At 44.9% G+C, this 19,699-nt stretch overlaps 1 protein-coding gene across 4 annotated transcripts in view; it reads right to left on the bottom strand.

Annotated features, from left to right (window-relative positions):
• Positions 1-16,232: 16,232 nt before the first annotated feature.
• GRIA3 (glutamate ionotropic receptor AMPA type subunit 3) overlaps positions 16,233-19,699 on the bottom strand; it is a 318,320-nt gene continuing 314,853 nt past the window's right edge. For all 4 annotated transcript variants that reach the window (XR_011385359.2, XM_008273165.5, XM_002720270.6 and 1 more), the window contains one exon: positions 16,233-18,433. The gene's annotated coding sequence lies outside the window, so the exon portion shown is untranslated. The remainder of the gene's footprint in view (positions 18,434-19,699) is intronic.

Here is a 19,699-nt window from a genome sequence, read left to right as displayed (position 1 = left end):
GGATTATAGAGCCTGCTTCTCTGATTCCTCTGGACTGTAGGAGGAATAGGAGAGGGAGGCAAGGTAGCAGAGATCTCCCCTGGTTGGGGCAAAGTTCTAGAATAATGAGGCATCTACTCTTTTTTCACTTTAGGCCCTGGGAGGAGATGAATATAAAAGCTGCAAAGTAAATGTGGTTGGACAAGAATTGTTCTGCAGAGAGAGTGCTGGAGGATAGCTCTTCAGAGCTCCCCCACCCCCACCCCGGTCTCTGCAATACAGAAGGTAGACTGTAAGGTCTCTCTCTTTCTCTCTTTTTTAAAAAAAGATTTGTTTCTTTGAAAGGCAGAGTTACAGACAGAGAGGGAAAGGGAAAGAGAAAGGGAGAGAGAGAGAGAGAAAGAGAGAGAGAGAGAGAGAGAATCTTCCATCCGCTGTTCACTGTCCAAATGGCTGCAACAGCCAGGGCTTAGCCAGGCCAAAGTCAGGAGCCAGGAACTTCATCTAGGTCTCCCATGTGGATGCAGGGCCCCAAGCACTTGGCTATATTCCACTGCTTTCCCAGGCACATTAGCAGGGAGCTGGATTGGAAGTGGAGCAGCCAGGACTCCAAATGGCACCCTTATGGGTTGCTGGTGCTGCAGGTGGTGGCTTAACCCTCTGCACCATAGCACCAGTCCCTGTCAAGACTCTCATAGCCATAGGGTAGCAGAGGTTATGGTTACTGAGCTTGCAAGAGTGGGTCATCAGGTCAGTGTTGTGGTGTAGCTTGTTATGCCTCTGCCTGCAATGCAGGCATCCCATAAGGGTACTGTTTAGAGTCCTGGCTGCTCCACTTCTGATCCAGCTCCCTGCTAATACACCTGGGAAAGCAGCAGAAGATGGCCCAAGTGCTTGGGCCCCTGCACCCACGAGGTTGACCCAGATGAAGCTCTTGGCTCCTGGCTTCAGCCTGGGCCAGCCCCAGCCATTGTAACCGTTTAGGGAGTGAGCCAGCAGGTAGAGGATCTCTCTCCTTTTCTCTGTGACTGCCTTTCAAATAAATAAAATACATCTTAAAAAAAGAGTGGATCATCATGGCAGGGACACAGTGACCCCGTACCTGGTACAAAACCAGGGGAGGCTTACAGGCAGACTTCCAGGGAGTGGTCCACAGCACCAGTGAGTCTAGTGAGAATGAGCCAACAAGGAAATTACCCAGGCTGCAATCAGTTTTACAGGCAAAATGATGGAAAAGTGACCCCAGCTGTAAGCTCCTGCCCCAGGCATGATCAGGAAGTCTAGGAGAGGGAGCATTGTGACTTAGGGCCCATCAGTGCAGGAGAAACCCAGCCCAGTCTCTGAACAGCACAAGACCATTCACTGGGGTCTTGGCAGCCTCTGCTACCAAAACGTCACTTAGGCCAAACACTAACTCCAATACCTGGAGGAGAGGCAGGGAGCAGAACTCCTGAAGATGGGGCACTTTATTTTAAATGAGACTGTTGAAGGAAGTTAGACAAGTTGCCTGCGAAGCAGACACTACGATTTATTGTAGAGTGACTCCTGTGACAGGATTGGGTGTGTGTGGGGTGGGGGTTGGGGCAGACTCCATACAGACTTGAGAAAGTTTCTGCTAGCCCAGTGGGAATTCTGGAGCAAATCTCCATTGGAAGAGTCCTGTTCTGGACAGAAATAGCTAGGCCCTTGTACCACGGCCTTTTTTTTACTCATTGTCCAGGAGTTGTTCTAACAAGAGCATGACCTTGACTCAAGAATTGAGGTCAACTCTGGAAATTCCAAGAGCTGGTGGGCTGTCAAATAATTACTCTTCCTGCAGCCGGAAAGAGTACTTTATCATTTTTATTTTCATTTTTTATTAGTTGAAAGACAATGAGAGAGAGAGAGAGAGAGAGAGAGAGAGATCTTCCATCTGCTGATACACTCCCCAAATGCTTTACAACAGCCAGCCCTGGGCCAGGCTGAAACCAGAAGCCAGGAACTCAATCAGGGCTTCCCACATGGGTGGCAGGCACTCAACTACTTGAGTCATCACCTGCTGCCTCCCAGGTTGCACATCAGCAGGAAGCTGGAAATGGAGGTGGGACTCAAACCCAAGCATTTTGATATGGGATGTGGGTGTCCCAAGTGGCATCTTAACTCCTGTACCAAATGCCCACCCCAGTGACTTGTTTCTTGGAGAGTGATCTGTGTGACACATCTCTAGGTCTGCCACAGTCCACATCATGTAACATACTGCTCCATGTGTCCATACATTTTCAAGAAGATGTTCATTTAGAGTTCTTGTGGGCCTTTCTTAAAAGAGGAAGTTTAGTGGGATACACTAGGCACCCCCCTACCACCAGCCCACCTGATACCATCTGATACAACTGATACTTATTCCCTTCCTTGTCTGTTACCCATGCTTTTTTTTTTTTTAAATTGCCCTTTCCCAGAACAGGTCATCAAAGAAGGAGGTACCTTTCTCTGAAGGGAGGAGAGAACTCCCACTCTGACTTCGACCTTGCCTAAATATGATCGGAGTTGGTGAACTCAAAAGGCTTCCATAGCCTTGGAAACTCATGACAAGAGCCTAGGGTGATTACTGACACCATAAACAAGAGTGTCAATTTGTTGAGTCAACAACAGGAGTCACTGTGCACTTACTCCTCATGTAGGATCTCTGTCCTTAATGTGCTGTACATTGTGATTTAATGCTATAACTAGTACTCAAACAGTATTTTTCACTTTGTGTTTCTATGCAGGTGCAAACTGTTGAAATCTTTACTTAATATATGCTAAACTGATCTTCTGTATATAAAGAGAATTGAAAATGAATCTTGATGTGAATGGAAGGGGAGAGGGAGCGGGAAAAGGGAGGGTTGCGGGTGGGAGGGAAGTTATGGGGGGGGGGAAGCCATTGTAATCCATAAGCTGTACTTTGGAAATTTATATTCATTAAATAAAAGTTTTAAAAAATTGCCCTTTCCCTCAACTGTCACCTTGGTAGGTTTTAATGGCTTGTGTGGTGGTTTGATCCAAGCCCTCATTCTGAAATATCAGAGTCCCTGGCAACCATACATACCCTTCTCAGACCGGGGTTGCTACATAGGTTCATTCACACTGACTATGGTATGCCCTTAATCCAGCTCCCTGCTAATGCGCCGGGAAAGCAGCAGAAGGTAGCCAAGTACTTGGGCCCCTGCCACCCACATGGGAGATGTGAATACAGTTCCAAGCTCTGATTTTGTCTTGGCCCAGCCCTGGCCACTGTGGCCATTTTAGTATTGCACAAGCAGATGGAAGACTTTTCTCTCTCTGTCTGTCTCTCCCTCTCTCTCCCTGTAACTCTGCTTTTCAAATAAATAAATAAATAAAATTTTTAAAAATGTATTTCTGTTAAGCGTTACCCTTTTTGGCTGCCTATCTATTTTGCTTCTAGGGCTGCTGTGTCTGTTAACCCCCTCGTTAACTCAAAAGATCAGGCCTACTTGTGGCCATTCTGTTGGAATAATTACAAATCCCTGGCTGCTTCTGGTGGTTAAGTGCTATGACCCAGCCTTTATTGCTGGAGTGGAAAGGTAGCCATTATTTCCCTTTCTGTCAGCAGATCAAGGGCTCACTTCTGGCTCTGGCTTGTCGAGGAAAGCCAACCCGGAGCTTCTTGGTGATTCTGCGGCTGCGTTCACCAGCATTCCTGATGGCCTAGTGAATGTGTCCTCTGACTCCTCCTGGGCAGCGTAATCCTCCAGCGGGTCCTCTGCCTTCTGCAGTACACCCACTACAGCCCGCCTGTTTGCCTCAGCCTTCTCATTCCTTCTACCATCTGCCTCAACAATCCAGAATTTCAACATCACTTAATGTGGGCCTTTGTTTTTTTCCAGGTATAAAGGAGACACATTAGCAACAAGTTACACGAACCTCTGGGGTAAGTTCTGAATCCCAAGAAACCCCACCCAAACCAAGAAACTCTCCCTTATCCAGTCTCGCCATAAAGCTCCCCTGATCAAGCACCTTCAGAACTTGGTTCCATGGCTACCCCTCGACTCCTTCCAGCACACGCTGGCTAGTTCTTCCAGGACCTTTGGAGTATAGTGTTCTTCTACCCCTAGCCAGTCCAACTGGACTTGGAAGGGCTATGTTGAGTACAAGCTCATTGCTTTGTGAATGAATGACCTCTGTATTGTTTTCTCATACACAGGAAATACTGGCTTTGGTTGGGGAAGAGTGAGCCATTTCTATAGGCTCAGAAATGTTAGCAAAGACTGAGGAGTCAAAATCTTCAAGAGCGTTCATCAAAGTGTCCATGTTCCGTGTTAGAGTCCTGGGTTTGCTCAGCTAAGAACTTGACTTTGGCATAGGATACCTGCTAAAGTTGGGCATTTATCTTTGAAGTTCTGCCTTCCTAATGATCAAATCCTGGGTTTGACCTCCAACTTTTTGTGTAGAAAATATTACCAGTTAATACTATGGTAGAGATTCATAGAAGTAGATGGGTTTCAGAGATTTCAAGGGAGTTGAATCTTGAAAGTTTTTACTTTGTTTGCAATGAGTTTAGAAATAGTGAATGACATATGAATGCTCAATAAATGTAACTTCTATTGTTAAAAAGGTTTACCACGTGCCAAAAGAAGGAGAGGGGAGGGGAAGGGAGGGGAGGGAAAGGTTGATTTTCAGGTTTCTGAGTTGGGTGATCGAGTTCATGGTGGTGATTGATGCCCTTTTCCACTGTCTTCTCTGTGTGGCTCAGTCCTCTGAGTAGTGGCAAGGTCGCTTTGTCTTCTTTGGCTGCTCTAACAAAGTATCACCAATGGTGGGATTTCCGCAACACAAGTGCGCTTTCTCGCAGTACTGGAAGGTAGGAGTTTGAGAGCGAGGTACCAGCACGCTGAGGCTCTGCTGAAGGCTCTCTTCCTGGCTGCCAGATGGCAGCCTTCTCACCACGTGCTCACATAGTCTTTCCTTGGGGCACGTATGTGGACAGAGAAAGAGATCTCTATCTCATTCTTTAACGATGAGACCACCAATCCTGGCCAACGGTGAAGAATGTTCTACTACTGTAGTTTTAATGATCTGTGATTACTTTAACATTTACTGTACACGGGTGAAATGGTCATTTTCCCACTCATTGTTTAAGCCCTTGTCGATATTCCCACTACACTAAGTCTTTTTGCTTTTTACTTGTTAAACTTCTTATTTGGTGAATCATTAAGCTTTTCTATTGGAATGTAAATTTAAAAGATTTTATCTCAAAAAACACACACAAAAAAAGGGAAAGGGAGGAAACAAGGGGGAGAGAGGAAGGGAATATCATTATATTAGAATTGTATCTACAACGTATATTGACTGTTCTCTGGCTTCAGAATCAGCCCTTACGGCATTCGGATCTGACTGAAGAGCCCATGAGAGTATTTTAGGCATGGAAAGCCAAGACACTCTGGCAAAAAAAAATGACCTAAATGAAAGATCTCTGCGAGTGAGATCCCAGTAGAAAGAATGGGGCCAATAAAGAAGGAGGTACCTTTCTCTGAAGGGAGGAGAGAACTTCCACTTTGACTATGACCTTGTCTGAATAAGATTGGAGTCAGCAAACTCAAAAGGCTTCCATAGCCTTGGCAACTCATGACTAGAGCCTAGGGAGATTACTGACGCCATAAACAAGAGTGTCAAATTGTTAAGTCAACAACAGGAGTCACTGTGCACTTACTCCTCATGTAGGATCTCTGTCCTTAATGTGTTGTACAATGTGAATTAATACTATAACTAGTACTCAAACAGTACTTTACACTTTGTGTTTCTGTGTGGGTGCAAACTGTTAAAATCTTTACTTAGTATATACTAAATTGATCTTCTGTATATACAGAGAATTGAAAATGAATCTTGATGTGAATGGAATGGGAGAGGGAACGGGAGAGGGGAGGGTTGCAGGTGGGAGGGAAGTTATGGGGGGGGAAGCCACTGTAATCCATAAGCTGTACTTTAAAAATTTATATTTGTTAAATAAAAGTAAAAAAAAAACAAAGTATATTGACTGTTAAAAACTAACTTAAAAATTAAAAACAACAAAAACAGGAGAAGATCACAAATCCTTTCAAACTAGGACTTCACCCTTAACACCTCATTTAATCTTTTTTTTTTTAAAGATTTATCTGAGAGGCAGAATTACAGAGGTGGAGAGAGGGAAAGAGAGAGACAGGGAGGGAGAGAGAGAGAGAGGTCTTTCATCCACTATTTCACTCCCCAAATGGCTGTAATGGTTGGAGCTGGGCCAATCCAAAGCCAGGATCCAGGAGCTTCTTCCAGGTCTCCCATGTGGCCAAGGTCTTGGGCCATCTTCTGCTGCTTTCCGAGGCCATAGCAGAGAGCTGAATGGGTAGTGGAGCAGCTGGGACTTGACCTGGCACCCATATAGGATGCTGGCATTGCAGGCAGTGGCTCTATCCACTAAACCACAATGTTGGCTCCCCTCATTTGATCTTTATTACCTTCTGAATCTAGTAACATTAAGGGTTAGGGCTCAACATATGAATTTTGAAGGGGGTACATAGCAAAGGTAAGGAAAGAAATCTATAGAATGGATCGATTTGAATGTTACAGAAACCTGAGGTGGGAAAACTCCCTCCATTCAAACAGGCACCGGAGACAGTGGAGGATCGAGGCAGTTTATTACGCCAGTGGGCTCAGCTGGAATCATTTCCTGAGAACTGAGCAACAATCCCAAGTTTCTTACAATATTTACAGGTTCATCAGCATCATACCTTAGCTGTTACAGCATTAGTGGGTTGAAGCTGCAGCCTACGTGACAGTACCATGCTTCCAATGGTCGGTGGGCCTGGTATGTTTGTAAAAGAGATACCAGGGGCAGATTTATTGGGACAGATTTATGACTGGAGTTTACAGAAGCAGAACTTAGGACATCTTCCCTCCCTAGACAAGATCACAGTGGGCAGCTGCTTCACTAGTTAATTGCGAGCAGCCACTTTTCAAGGTCTGTGTTGGGAGGAGCTTTTCTTTCTTTGACTCTGGTTGCGGCTGTATTTCCTCTACATGCATACTCGCAGAAGTAGATCTTGGGTACATAGAAACCGAATGCACATATCCCCCACCTGTTCTGTTCTTGCTATTTCTTTTATTCTACCCAGATTCCACCTGTTATCTCCCTCAGGGTGAATGGAACCTTGTACTGTGCTTGTATTGTGATGTTTGGGAGAGTGATTTGGGACCCTTTCTACTATCTTGCTAGAGGCATGCACATTCCTTTCATGGCGACAACCCTAGCTGGTTTTCTTTCACATGAGCATAGGCCGTATTATGATTATGGGATCGAAAAGATGCAAAGAACCAAGGGCTTAATTTTCACTACACCTTGTAGATGTACAAGTTGATGTCAAATTGATCCATCTATTTCCATGTTGTCGTTGTCCTGTGGGTTCTGCTTTCAAGGTAAAGCCTGGTTTTCTCTGGTTGTCACATCCATCAACTTTAAAGTTTATTAGATTTATGTTTTATTTTAGTCCCCATAAATGGGGTTTTAAATCAAGTTAGAGACTCTTAGGGGGAGCTTTTGTTTAGCAGTAGGCAGGCAGAGGTTAAGAGTAGACAGAATAGTTTCTGTGTTGGAAATTTGGAGCTTCAAGTGCTTGTAAAAAGTGCTAGTGATGGGGTCTTATAGACACTTGAATATACTGGTTAGGAGTTAATGAGAAAGGTTTGAGATCGAAGTGGAGATTTAGAAGGCATCATAATACAGGTGTTAGTGGGAGATGGGTGGGGTAGGCTCCTGTCTTCACAAAAGCAAGAATTCAGATGTGAGACAGAGAAGAGCGGTAAGCAAGGTAGCAAGGCTTTATTGGGATAGAGCATCCATCTGAAAGGATGGGACAGAATCCGAGAGCGTGCCCAGTCATTCAGATGAGGGAAAGCAAGAGTTACAGGGTTAACTGGAGATTATACACCTGGCAGGCCAAGTGAGCAGCTCAGCAGAGAGCTGGGGCTTATAAGGGAAAGGGGTCCAGCTCTTCCTGTTGTTTCTCCTTCACCTCCTTTCCACCCTTCAGGACAAAGGGTTTGCTGAGTGTGAATTAGGAAAAATTCCTCCCAAGGTTTCACTGCCCAGTGCTATCAGACTTGGAAGCCCCCTGGCTCTGGGCAGAGGCGCTTCCCCTAGGGTGCCTGCCTTGGAGGAAGGACATAATTTTTTTTTAAGATTTATTTTATTTATTTGAAAGAGTTACAGAGAGAGGTGGAGACAGAGACAGAAGTCTTCCATCTGTTGGTTCACTCCCCAGATGTCTGCAACGGCTGGAGCTGCGCTGATCCGAAGCCAGGAGGCAGGAGCTTCTTCTGGGTCTCCCATGTGGGTGCAGGGGCCCAAGAACTTGGGCCATCTTCTACTGCTTTCCCAGGCTATGGCAGAGAGCTGGATTCGAAGAGGAGCAGCCGGGACTAGAACCGGCACTCATGGGATGCCAGTGCTTCAGGCCAGGACTTTAACCCACTGTGCCACAGGGCGGGGGTCGGGAGGGGGGCGTGTCCCTGGACATAATGTGTTTTTTTTTTTTTTTTTGACAGGCAGAGTGGACAGTGAGAGAGAGAGAGACAGAGAGAAAGGTCTTCCTTTGCCGTTGGTTCACCCTCCAATGGCCGCCGCGGCCAGCGCGCTGCGGCCGGCGCACCGCGCTGATCCGATGGCAGGAGCCAGGTGCTTCTCCTGGTCTCCCATGGGGTGCAGGGCCCAAGGACTTGGGCCATCCTCCACTGCACTCCCGGGCCACAACAGAGAGCTGGATGGGAAGAGGGGCAACCGGGACAGAATCCGGCACCCTGACTGGGACTAGAACCTGGTGTGCCAGCGCCGCAAGGTGGAGGATTATCTTAGTGAGCCGCGGTGCAGGCCGGACATAATGGTTTTATTGTTCAATGTTATCAGGCCAGGTAACCCATTTGGTGCTGAGAGAGAACTCTCCTGGGGAGCTTTCCTGGAGGGGGGAGGGCTGAGACCGCCTCTGAAGTTATCAGAGACTGGGCAGGAATTTGCAGTGTAAAATACTGGGCTCCTTCCAAGGTGAGCTTCTGCAGACGCTTTGTTTTCCCGAGGCCCCTCATATTCATAGGTTAATTTCTAACTTCTGACCTAACACACGTATAAGTGGAAACCACGGGGCAGCATCAAGGAAGATGGTACAGAGTGGGAAGGAGAGAACATGATGGAATTTAGGAGAGTACTGACATTAGGAGATAGTAGAGCAGGATGCACAAGAGAAATTATGGTAGCAGGGTAGGAGGAAAGCTAGGAAAGAGTGCTGTCATGGAAGTGAAAAAATTTGAGATTTCAAAGATGTGGAAAGTTAATGGTACCAAATTCAGGAAAGAGGTCAGATAAAGTAATGACTGTCCCACTGCATAAAGTAGAGTATAGCAGATTTTTTTCCCCTAGTAAACACCTTACCTTTTGTGAGCAATACTGTTGCAAATGGTCAGCTTTGTCATTGTGTGGTGAAATTGTTACCAGTGAAAAGGCAGAAGAGAAAGGTTACCTGGATTCTTTGTCTCACATGGGAGAAGAGTTTCCACAAGGCAAGAGAAAAGCAGACACCTCTTGCCGAGGTGGCCTAGAGGAGGGGCTCCAAGAGAGGCAGACCTGAGGGTTTGGTGGTAGTGGGGTTTTAAGAACAATTCTTGGGGGAAAAACCTGAAAAATCAACTAACAATCAGTAACATGGTGAGGACAAAATCCATAGAAAGATATAACTTGTAATCTTATTTGCCCTGTCTGGTTTGTTCATAAGACAAAAGAGCCATCGGAGAGTTGTATAGATAACTTGTTTTCAAAGTAAACTGGAGAGCCAGCGCTGTGGCATAGTGGGTAAAGCTGCCGCCTGCAGTGCCAGCATTCCATAAGGGCACCAGTTTGAGTCCTGGCTGCTCCACTTCCCATTCAGCTCTCTGCTATGGCCTAGGAAAGAAGTGGAGGATGGCCCAAGCACTTGGGCCCCTGCACCTGTGTGGGGTACCCGGAAGAAGCTCGAAGCTCTTGGCTCCTGGCTTTGGATAGGTGCAGCTCCAGCCGTTGTGGCCAATTGGGGAGTGAACCAGCAGATGGAAGACCTCTCTTTCTGTGTAACTCTAACATTCAAATAAATAAATAAATCTTAAAAAAAAATCAAAAACAAACAACAACAGAACAAAGTAAACTGGTGTGGTGGAATGAGGTGGAAAATTCATGCCAAGATGGCTGCTGAGGTGAAACGGTCATGCCAAGATGGCCACTGACAGAAACTGCCTGGCAACAGGCCGTGATTGGATGGCTTCGGAAACTGCCTGGCAACAGGCTGTGATTGGTCAGGGCATAGACCGCCCTTGACCGGATTGGCTGGTCTTGACTATATAAGCTGTTGTACCAACTGAAATAAACAAGTCTGCGGGTTGCTTGCCTCAAGCTCGCTTTCACCTGACTCCTGGGGTCTGTGTGGTGACTCGGAGCCTCTTGCCCCCACCATGCTCCTCCTCTCAGAAAGGAATCCACTGCAACATTGTTGAGAAATCAACTGCAACAAACTGGGAACTCAGAAGGGTGGAATCACCACTCCCTTCAAGGAATGGGACAGGTAGTTTTGTTTTCCTAAAGAAAGCTTTAGGGGATAAACATGCAGTGGGATTCAGCACTTTTTCTTGCTAAAGATAAGTTTTGCACCCTCTTAGGAGGACTGCCTTTTCCTCTTTTCCCACTGGGACCATCCTGACTGCCTATTGCCTCCCCTGCTCACAAAATTGGCCATAGACAAGGGATGTAGCTGTGTTCCAACCAAATGTTATTAACAAAAATAGATGGTAGGCCAAAGTTTGCCATCCTTTACTAAAAAGTATGAATCACAGTTTATTGGTGACTTTGGCGAGAGAAGTTCCTATAGACTGGTGGTGGCAGACTCCATACTGTAATGATTGAGGAAGTGGATCTGCAGGGCACAATAAGCTTTTCTGATGGAGTACTGTAAATGGGGGAGGGAAATGTGGGCGCTAAGAGGGCTTCAGCCGGTGCGGAGAGGGCTTGGCCTCTCTCAGGGAAACTCTTTTGCTCTCATGGAGGAATATTGCAGTGCTATTTGGGAATCTTTGTAAAAGTTGTTTGCCTGTGTTCAAGTTTCTTGTGAGCTGCTGCCAGGACTTTAATTGACTTGTTCAGGCTTAATGAATATTTATTAGGAAAATTGTAAATCAACCATTTAGCTACAGGATTGAAGCTCAATGAAACCACTGCAGGGGTAATTTTCCAAAGCTGCTCACATGGGGAGAGGATTATTTCTTAAGCTTTCATTGCAAGTTCTTTTGCACTTTCAAAGTGAGGGCATCATGAGTGAACAAATAATCAAATACCTCCTGCTCCGAGGGCAAGCGGACTGGCAGGAAAGTGGTCATTCAGAGGTTCTCTGCAGCTAAAGGCTTACTGGAGCCTGGTAGGACTCCTCAGCTGCAAAGGCGCATAGCTTTTGAAATACAAAGGGAAATTCAGACTCCACCTGATCGTGATAGGACGAATCAGTTCAAGGGAAGGGCCCAAAGGAAAATCTTTGGCTTCTTACAGAATTTTTCTCTGAACAGAGTATTGGACATGCTTAGATGCACATTCTTTGCAGCCATCGTCTACCCTGCCATCAAGAATGCAAGCTCCCTGACAGCAGAAGCCAGGTTTGCCTTTCCCTCCTCGGTAAGCAGAGGAAGAGTGAATGTCCTCCCCCAAACCATCTCGTCCAGGTGATGTTTGGTTACCATGACTGTGGCTTTCAAGGAGCTTGGGAATCCTGTTCATTCAAATGGGTTTGTGATTCCTCCATGTTGAAGACGTAGAGAATGTGGCAGTAGGTTTGCGACATGGACAGACCCCCACCAATGCTTCTCTCCATCCCCTTCTTACAAGAATGCCTTCCAGGGGGGCATTTTGATAAAGCCCAAGTGCCTTGCATTATTAGTACTTACTAAGCCATTAGTACTTAGTACTTAGTACTAATGGCTTGTCCATACTCCTAGTCTTAGCTATGCAAGAAGTCTTCTAGCACTTCATTCTTTCTCTGTTCTGGAGGTATGTTTCATTAATTCTTTTTCTTTTTTTAAAAGATTTATTTCTTATTTATTTGAAAGAGTTAAAGAGAGAGGAGGAGAGATAGAGAAAGAGACCTTCCATGTGCTGGTTCACTCCCCAGATGGCTGCAACAGCTGGGGCTGGGCAAGGTCAAAGCCAGGAGCTCCAGGTCTCCCCTGTGGGTTCAGGGGCTCAAGCACTTGCACCATCCTCCACTGCTTTCCCAGGTCCATTAGCCGGGAGCTGGATCAGAAGTGGAGCAGCCAGGTCTTGAACTGACACCCATATGGGATGCCCACATCTCAGGCAGAGGCTTAACCAGGTATATCACAAGGCCAGCCCCAGTTTCATTAATTCTTAGTACCAGGGGCTGGCACTGTGGTGTAGTGGGTAAAGCCATCACCTGCAGTGCCAACATCCCATATGGGTGTCGCTCCCCCTCTTCGTGGAGGAACGACACAGGACCCTGCGCTGTTCTTTCTGCTGCTCGGCCCTCCCCGGGTTTGCTGCTGGTTCTTCCCGGGTTGGCTACTATCCCTTCCACCTCCGTGGAAGGGCAGTTCCCCCTAGCCACATTCCCCACTTCCGCAGGGGAGCGGCACACCACCGGCCGGCTTTCTCGGGGGCTGCACGGGTTCCCTTAGATGTTCCCCATAGATGTTCCCGGTGCATGCCGTCTCTCTCCTCCTTTATAGTCCTCCTCCGCCAATCCCAACTCGGCTGCCCACACGCCGAGTACGCTGCTCTCCAATCAGGAGCAAGTCCTACAGTTAATTGGTTGAACTGGAGGCAGCTGTGCGGAAGCTGTTTACTTCTCTCCCAGCGCCATATTGTGGGAGAGCAGATGCATAGAATAAGTCTTAATTCCAGTAATAGTCTAGTCCGGTCTGCTCCCCACATATGGGTGCTGGTTCGAGTCCCATCTACTCCACTTCTGATCCAGCTCTCTGCTATGGCCTGGGAAAGCAGTGGAAGATGTCCCCAGTCCTTGGGCCCCTGCACCCACATGGGAGACCTGGAGGAAGCTCCTGGCTTTGGATCGGCACAGCTCCGGCCATTGCCGCCACCTGGGGATTGATCAGCAGATGGAAGACCCCTCCCTCTCTCTCTCTCTCTGCCTCTCTGTAATTCTGTCTTTCAAATAAATATATAAATCTTTAAAAAAAATTCTTAATGCCACCTACCACTCTCTTCCATGACTATGCCCTTCCTTCAGTGTAGAACAATAGAGGTAAAACTCTAAGTGTGTCCCAAGCCCCCAGATTCAAGGGGGATTCCTGATGGGATACTACGTTCTGTGTGCCCCCACAACTGAGTGAGGGTATTTTCCTGCTGAGTTTCAGGTCTGCCAAGTGATCTGATGATAAATTGGTGCCCAGGAAGCCCAGTCCAACAGCATAAGGGCAAAAGGAGAGGGGTATGATCAAGCATAGCTGAGAAACTGGCTCAAGTTCTGAAAGTAACTTTATGACAGGTTTTGGTGGCGTTTGTGTAATATATGCTTTCTGACCTTTGTGGGATAGCACATTACTGCTGCTTTTTCTTGAGTCTGAATTCTGAGGAACAGCTTTCTGCTTCTTGCTTTTTAATTTGTTCTCTTCCTCTGTGTGCACCTTCCCAAGTCACATTCAACTGTTTTCCCCATCCAATAGCAGAAAGGTAATTTGCAGCACTGTTTCTCACATGATCCTACCAAGATTTCCTTAAAATACATTTGCCTCCCTGATTGAAGATTGTTCTATTGACAGAGTGTGATCAGATGTGAGTTCTAACAGTGCAAGGAAATCAGCACAGAGACCATGAGACATTCTCTTTTTGTGCACACGGAGATAGTGCAATGTGAAGCTAAAGGCCTTTTTGCACACCTGGTTGGCAAGGCTTACCCCATGTGTAAGCAAACATATGTAGCTACCTGCAGTGCAATGTGAGCAACGCTAACATTGCTCCCTTTCACTTCTCCCTTCCTCCAAGGAGAAAACCTCCAAGCCCCACCTAAGTCAAAGTAGTGCTCTACTATCGCTGGCCACAGCACTTGAAATTAGCTTTGATGTTCCTGTTAAAACAGAAATCTATTATTTTGGAAGATCTGGGGACACGGTTTGGTGCTTCAACTGATTTCATCAACCCTCAAGGGGGCCATCATTCTAGTCTAGTCACTAAACCTTCTCCCTAGAGAATCAGTTCTTGTCTGGCGGGACTCTCACAGGTGTCTTAATTAAGATAAAAAGGCATGGAAAGCAGGTTGAAGAGTTATAAAGTGTAAGTTGTTCAACAGCAAATCAGCATTCCACAGGCCAGCAAAGTGGTAGTAATCATGCTGAAGCCCACATGCCAAGTGGACTGCAACTTGATTGTGTAAGCTAGAATTTCCTGAGAGTCTCCCTTTCCCACTCCTATTTTTCTTCTTCTCCAAGGTCTTTGTTTTCCCTTGGATCTCCTTAACCCTAGATATCTTTCTTTCCTTTTCCCTCTAGCATCTGAACTGTACATGTACCTTTTTGTTTAGTCTGGCTCAGTTGTAAATCATGCTGTTTCATTTCCTCCTATCATATCCTTTGTTTTGTTTTTGGAAAATAGCTTTATATAAATATATAAATTTGTAATTTTAGTTGAAATATTTGTTTTCTTTTATTTGAAAGAGTGAGCGAGAGCAAGAGCCAGAGAGAGAGAGAGAGAGAGAGAGAGAGAGAGAGAGAGAAATCTTCAATCAACTTGTTCAGTCCCCAAATGCCCACAACAGCTAGGGTCAAGCCAAATTCAGGAGCCTAGAACTCCATCCAGGTCTCCCATAAGGGTGGCAGGGACCCAAATACTTAAGCTATCATCTGCTGCCTCCTAGAGTTCACACTAGGAAGTAGCTGGATTGGAAGCAGAGGTGGAATTTGAACCTTGGCACTCTGATGTGAGATATGGGCATGTGGTAGCTAAACTGCTGTGCCACAGTGGCTACTCCTATATTTTCTTTTTAAATTAGTTATAATATTTGTACTTATTTATATGGTACAGCATTGCAATTCAATACATGTGTATAATATGTAATGATGGAATCAGGGTAATTAGCATTTTCATCTCCTCAAATATTATCATTTCTGTATGTTGGGACCCTTCAAACTTTTCTCCTCTTATTTTGGCATGTGTAATTAGTTCTTAGAGACTAGAGTTACACTATTGTGCTGTATGACATTAGAACTACTCCCACCAGCCAACTGTAGTTTGGTATCTCTGCACTGATGCTATCCTCTGCACCCTTTCCAGTCTCTACTCTCTACTTCCACATGACCAACTTTTTTCAGCTTCTACAAATGAATGAGAATATGTGGTATTTGTCTTTCTGTATCTAGCTTATTTCAATTAATGTCCTCCGACTCCATCCATGTTGCTGCAAATGACAGGCTTCCATCCCTTTTTGTGGTTGAATAGTGTATATATCCCATTTTTAAGATGCATTCTGTTGAATAGCTTCTTGGTTGATTCTGTATCTTGGCTGTTGTGAATGCTGCAGTGAATACCATCCCCTGTTTTCTGTGGTGATCATATTATAAAACTGGCCTATCATTTAAACACTTGCTTTATGTATGGGGTAAAGTTGTATCCTGTGTTCAGAATCTTCAGATCAGACTACATCATTAGCCTTTAATTTTTCTCTCAGGAATGTTCTAACATCCGTGTAGTCCTAAATTCATCATTTCTTTCCTGATACTCAATCAGTAACCCTTGGTGGAATAAGGAATTTTGGGGGGAACATTAAGTTGTTATTAGTTATTAAAGCAGCAGCACAACAATTTAGCCAAGTAACATAGTACTAGGACATACACCTGTGATCACAGAGGAAAGAACTTAGAAGTATTTTCTGAAAGTCATCAATCCTTAATTTGGACACTTCCAAGAATGGAAATGGGAGAATTGGAGACCAAGGTTAGGGTCAAGGCAGACCTCTAGGGAGAGGGCCACAAAGGGTTGAGGAGGCAAAGAAAGGGCATGGAAGGCCTTGAAGACAAACTGATGTAAGGTCTTGGAGGCATGGTGCCATTTAGGCTGAGAGGGCTGAGCCCGATTGTGATTGCAATTGGGGATGAGAAGATATGCGCTCTTTGTGAGCATCAGCATAGCTTCGGTGGGAAGTTGAGTGGAGAATAAGGACTTCTTGTCATGTGCATCCAAGTAAATTTTAACCATTTAGTCAAGCACACAAGCAGAATTCTTTCTTTACAACTTTATTTACAAAATGTATTAAAACTTTGTACAATACCTCATGGCAATGAGGCTCTGTAATGTATGCCCACACATGCAATTTATGCTTTTACGGCCATTAGTTTGCTTGGCAATTTTTCTGTTCACCGAAGTACAGCTTTAACAACAAAAAGAAAAGAATTGGAAAGAAAAATCCTCAAGTGACTACCGCCAAACTCCCATAGCTTGAAGTTAGTAGCAGAAATTTGAAGCAATCAACTTTTTTTTAACATGCAAGTTTTTTTTTTAAAAAATAACAAACCAATTTACCCGCCTCTTTATCCCAGTGAAGTTTCCTCTCTGAAAAACTGATTTGAGTCAATAAACATACATTTCTTTTATACAGTGCCTACGAAAACATGTGTAGGTTGGTTGGTTTGTTTTATACAACTTCATATTCACACAGCGTTAGCTTCCCGAGCTGGGACATTATAGCATTCGTAAGTTGAAAATCACAGTTTCATGAAAACAAAACAGAACAAAAACACAACAGCTTTCCTTTTTGCTCAATACCATTTAAAATTTGACAGGTGAGTTATTTGCTTATGACACAATTTTTGGAATGAGAGTTTATATTACACTTTTCCGGAAACGTTTCGTTGGAACGAGACTTCTTCCTCTTTTCTGAAGACAAGAGCAAATATGCAGCGAGTCAACTAAGCATCTAAGGGTCACACTTGGGAGATGAATGCGAGCTCCTAATTTTTACAGTCTGGAAACTTCCCAATGCACGTTACTGATGAGAGCCAACTAGTGAACTACAGAAAGCGTACGTCGTTATATAGGAGGTAATTAGTGAGGAGAGACTATTTCCTCTGACTGTTCTGATGATGCCAATGGCAGGTACGCAATTAGTTACTTGATAGCCCGCGGAGCAGTGGAGCGATCTTCTGAGAAAGTCAGTAGAGAGGCTGCTCCAAGCAAGGACCTGGGAGTGATGCTAAGGTCCTCGGATTAGCAGTAGGTTTGGGAATGCATTTGAGTCTTTGCAAACTAGAAAAGGACACATGCAGTCTGACGGAGAGCCACGGGCAGTCACAGGCAGCAGCTGGTAGACAGACCTAGCAAGAGTCAAGTCAGATTGAGAACTGTGGTCTGAACCCACTGGCCTGCCTTGCAGCGCGGTCCTGTCTCCGTGGTGTACAATTGGAAGGCATACTTAGCAGAGGAAGCAGAGCTAAACACAGTGTTGTTTCTGAGAGAGATTCTAAACACATCTGGGAGTATAGGCAGCATTTCCCTCGCCTCAATGCTAAATACTCAGCTGCAGTGACTCAAAATGCACACTGAAGCAAGAAAAACAGATCTGTGAGCTGAAATTCCAGGCTTCTTGGAAAGGCCCGGGATCCATTTTAGGTCAGCACCGAGAGGTATGCCTGATAGTGCCCCGTCCCTTGCTACACACAAAAGTCAATTTTGAAAGCTCTGTTAATCTCTTCACCAAGTGGGAAGTTAGCGAATCATTTTCACAAAACCATTTCAAGAACACAGAGAAGTCACCATTTAGTTCCCTTTCCAAAGCGTCTGAATTTTCTTAAGTATTGAATATACGTTCTAAAGATATACACATTTCAGCAACGTTGAAAGGAAATAGGGTGCACAGAACATCACCACCAACAGGAAATACCAAAAACATCTGGTCAGCAGATCCTAGAAGAAATGCCAGGCTGTCTTTCCAAACACTGGGAGACAGAGATTTTGATTTTTGTTTTAATCAGGAAGAATTAATTCTTTTAGCTAAGATGGCCTAGTTGCTGAATTGGAGTTTTATGTGTGTGTGTGTGTGTGTGTGTGTGTATTAATGAACATGGAGTTTCTATACTGTGTAGTGGTATCAAAGAATGGCTTTTGTTGAATTGACTTTTTTAATAAGATTTTTTTCGCATACTGGAATCTTGCATGTCCATTTATTTGTTGGTTTGTATTTTAATTTTTTTTCAAGCAAAGCAAAAAGATTTCAATGATGGTTTGCATTGTCGCGAGTCTCAGAGTGTTCCATAAGGCACTGAAGGAAAAAAAAATCAGTTTTTCCTATTGAAAGGTCATTGCACCATCAGCAATATTCGTGTCATGCCCGACACCAAGGAGAGTGAAATCTGGCTCAGGATCCTTGAAGCAGCCACGTTTTCGGTGATTTCCTCTCATCACATGCCTCCAGTGGGAAGGGATCTGCAAAGCAAGGGGAAATTGACATTTGATGAGGCTTGCTATTGGGAATGGAGAAATTTATTATGGCTCAAGTGATCTTGGACAAAAACCATGGCTCTTTTCTTCAATTGGCATCCCTGGGGATGTGCCCCATTTGACTGGATTTAGGCAACAGGTTTCGTTAAATTCTTTAAGCTGGTACAAATGTTTTGCAATAAATTAAATTAGGATCATTCTCTGCTAGATGCATTGTTCTAAGGATTATATGGGCATTGCATGAAATCTAATTCCAGACTTCAATCACTTAGAATTGTAGGTGTACTAGAAAGTCTTAGTGACGTTTAAAGGGTGATATTTGGGAGAACTATAGCACGGAGTGTATTCTCATTGCAGAATCTATGACGAAAGACTATCCGCCCAGGGCAGAGAGTAAACAGTGTTATTCGGCTTACTGAATTGAAATCCATTTGGACTGTGAGAAGAAAATTTGCTGATGGTTTCCAGAAAGATAACCATTTGTTTCTCTTAATACCTGCAACCTTAGTTATTAAAGTCTGAATATAGCATAGACTTTAAAGAAACAGTATATTCCCGGAGAGGGTCAGGATGGTGATAACCATGAAGGGGCTTGGCATCCATGGGGTCTCTGCCCTGACCTTATGGGCCTTATTGAAATGCTGATGGTGCCCTCCATTTGGAGGAATTAACTAGTTCAGGGGATTCAGTTGCTCTTGACCCTGAAAAATGAAGGCTACTTTCTTGCCTTCTTTTTGACCTCAACAACCTCCCCCTGACCCCGATTTCCCTCTACACTAACGGAGCACTTCCTTTTCTCATGAGCTACCACTGAATTTTAGCCTAGAGGGGCTACATAGCCATTATCTCCCACTGGCCCTCCAATAAGGGTATCGGTGAGAAGAGTGTCAAAGGTGCACCTAAAAGGTGAAAGTCCCAAGGAGGGCAGAAAAAGACTAACTGGAAATGGGCCAACCTCCTCCTTGGGACTCCTTAGTCCTGAATCATTTCTCTAGCTCAGAAGCTTGGAGAAGTTTTATAGCTATGACAGAAACATCAAAGGGCCCTCCTCCCTCCCCACTGGCCATGAGGTATCCCTGCCTGGCTGCATAACTTTGGCAAGGTGATCTAACAGTTTCCCACTTCGGTTTCCCGCTTTGGAGTGCGGGGTAAATGAAGTGTTATCACTGAGGCGATAGGGGAGAAAGAATGTCATTACCTCAGTTAGCCAGAATTTCTCCCACTTAACTCTTTTAATCAGGAAAAGGTCTC

Source organism: Oryctolagus cuniculus, chromosome X (genome assembly GCF_051225735.1).
Source record: "Oryctolagus cuniculus isolate XC-2025 breed Fujian yellow rabbit chromosome X, ASM5122573v1, whole genome shotgun sequence".
NCBI lineage: Eukaryota > Metazoa > Chordata > Mammalia > Lagomorpha > Leporidae > Oryctolagus > Oryctolagus cuniculus.
Note: the sequence above shows the minus strand (reverse complement) of the source record. Positions and strands in the feature narration are given on the sequence as shown.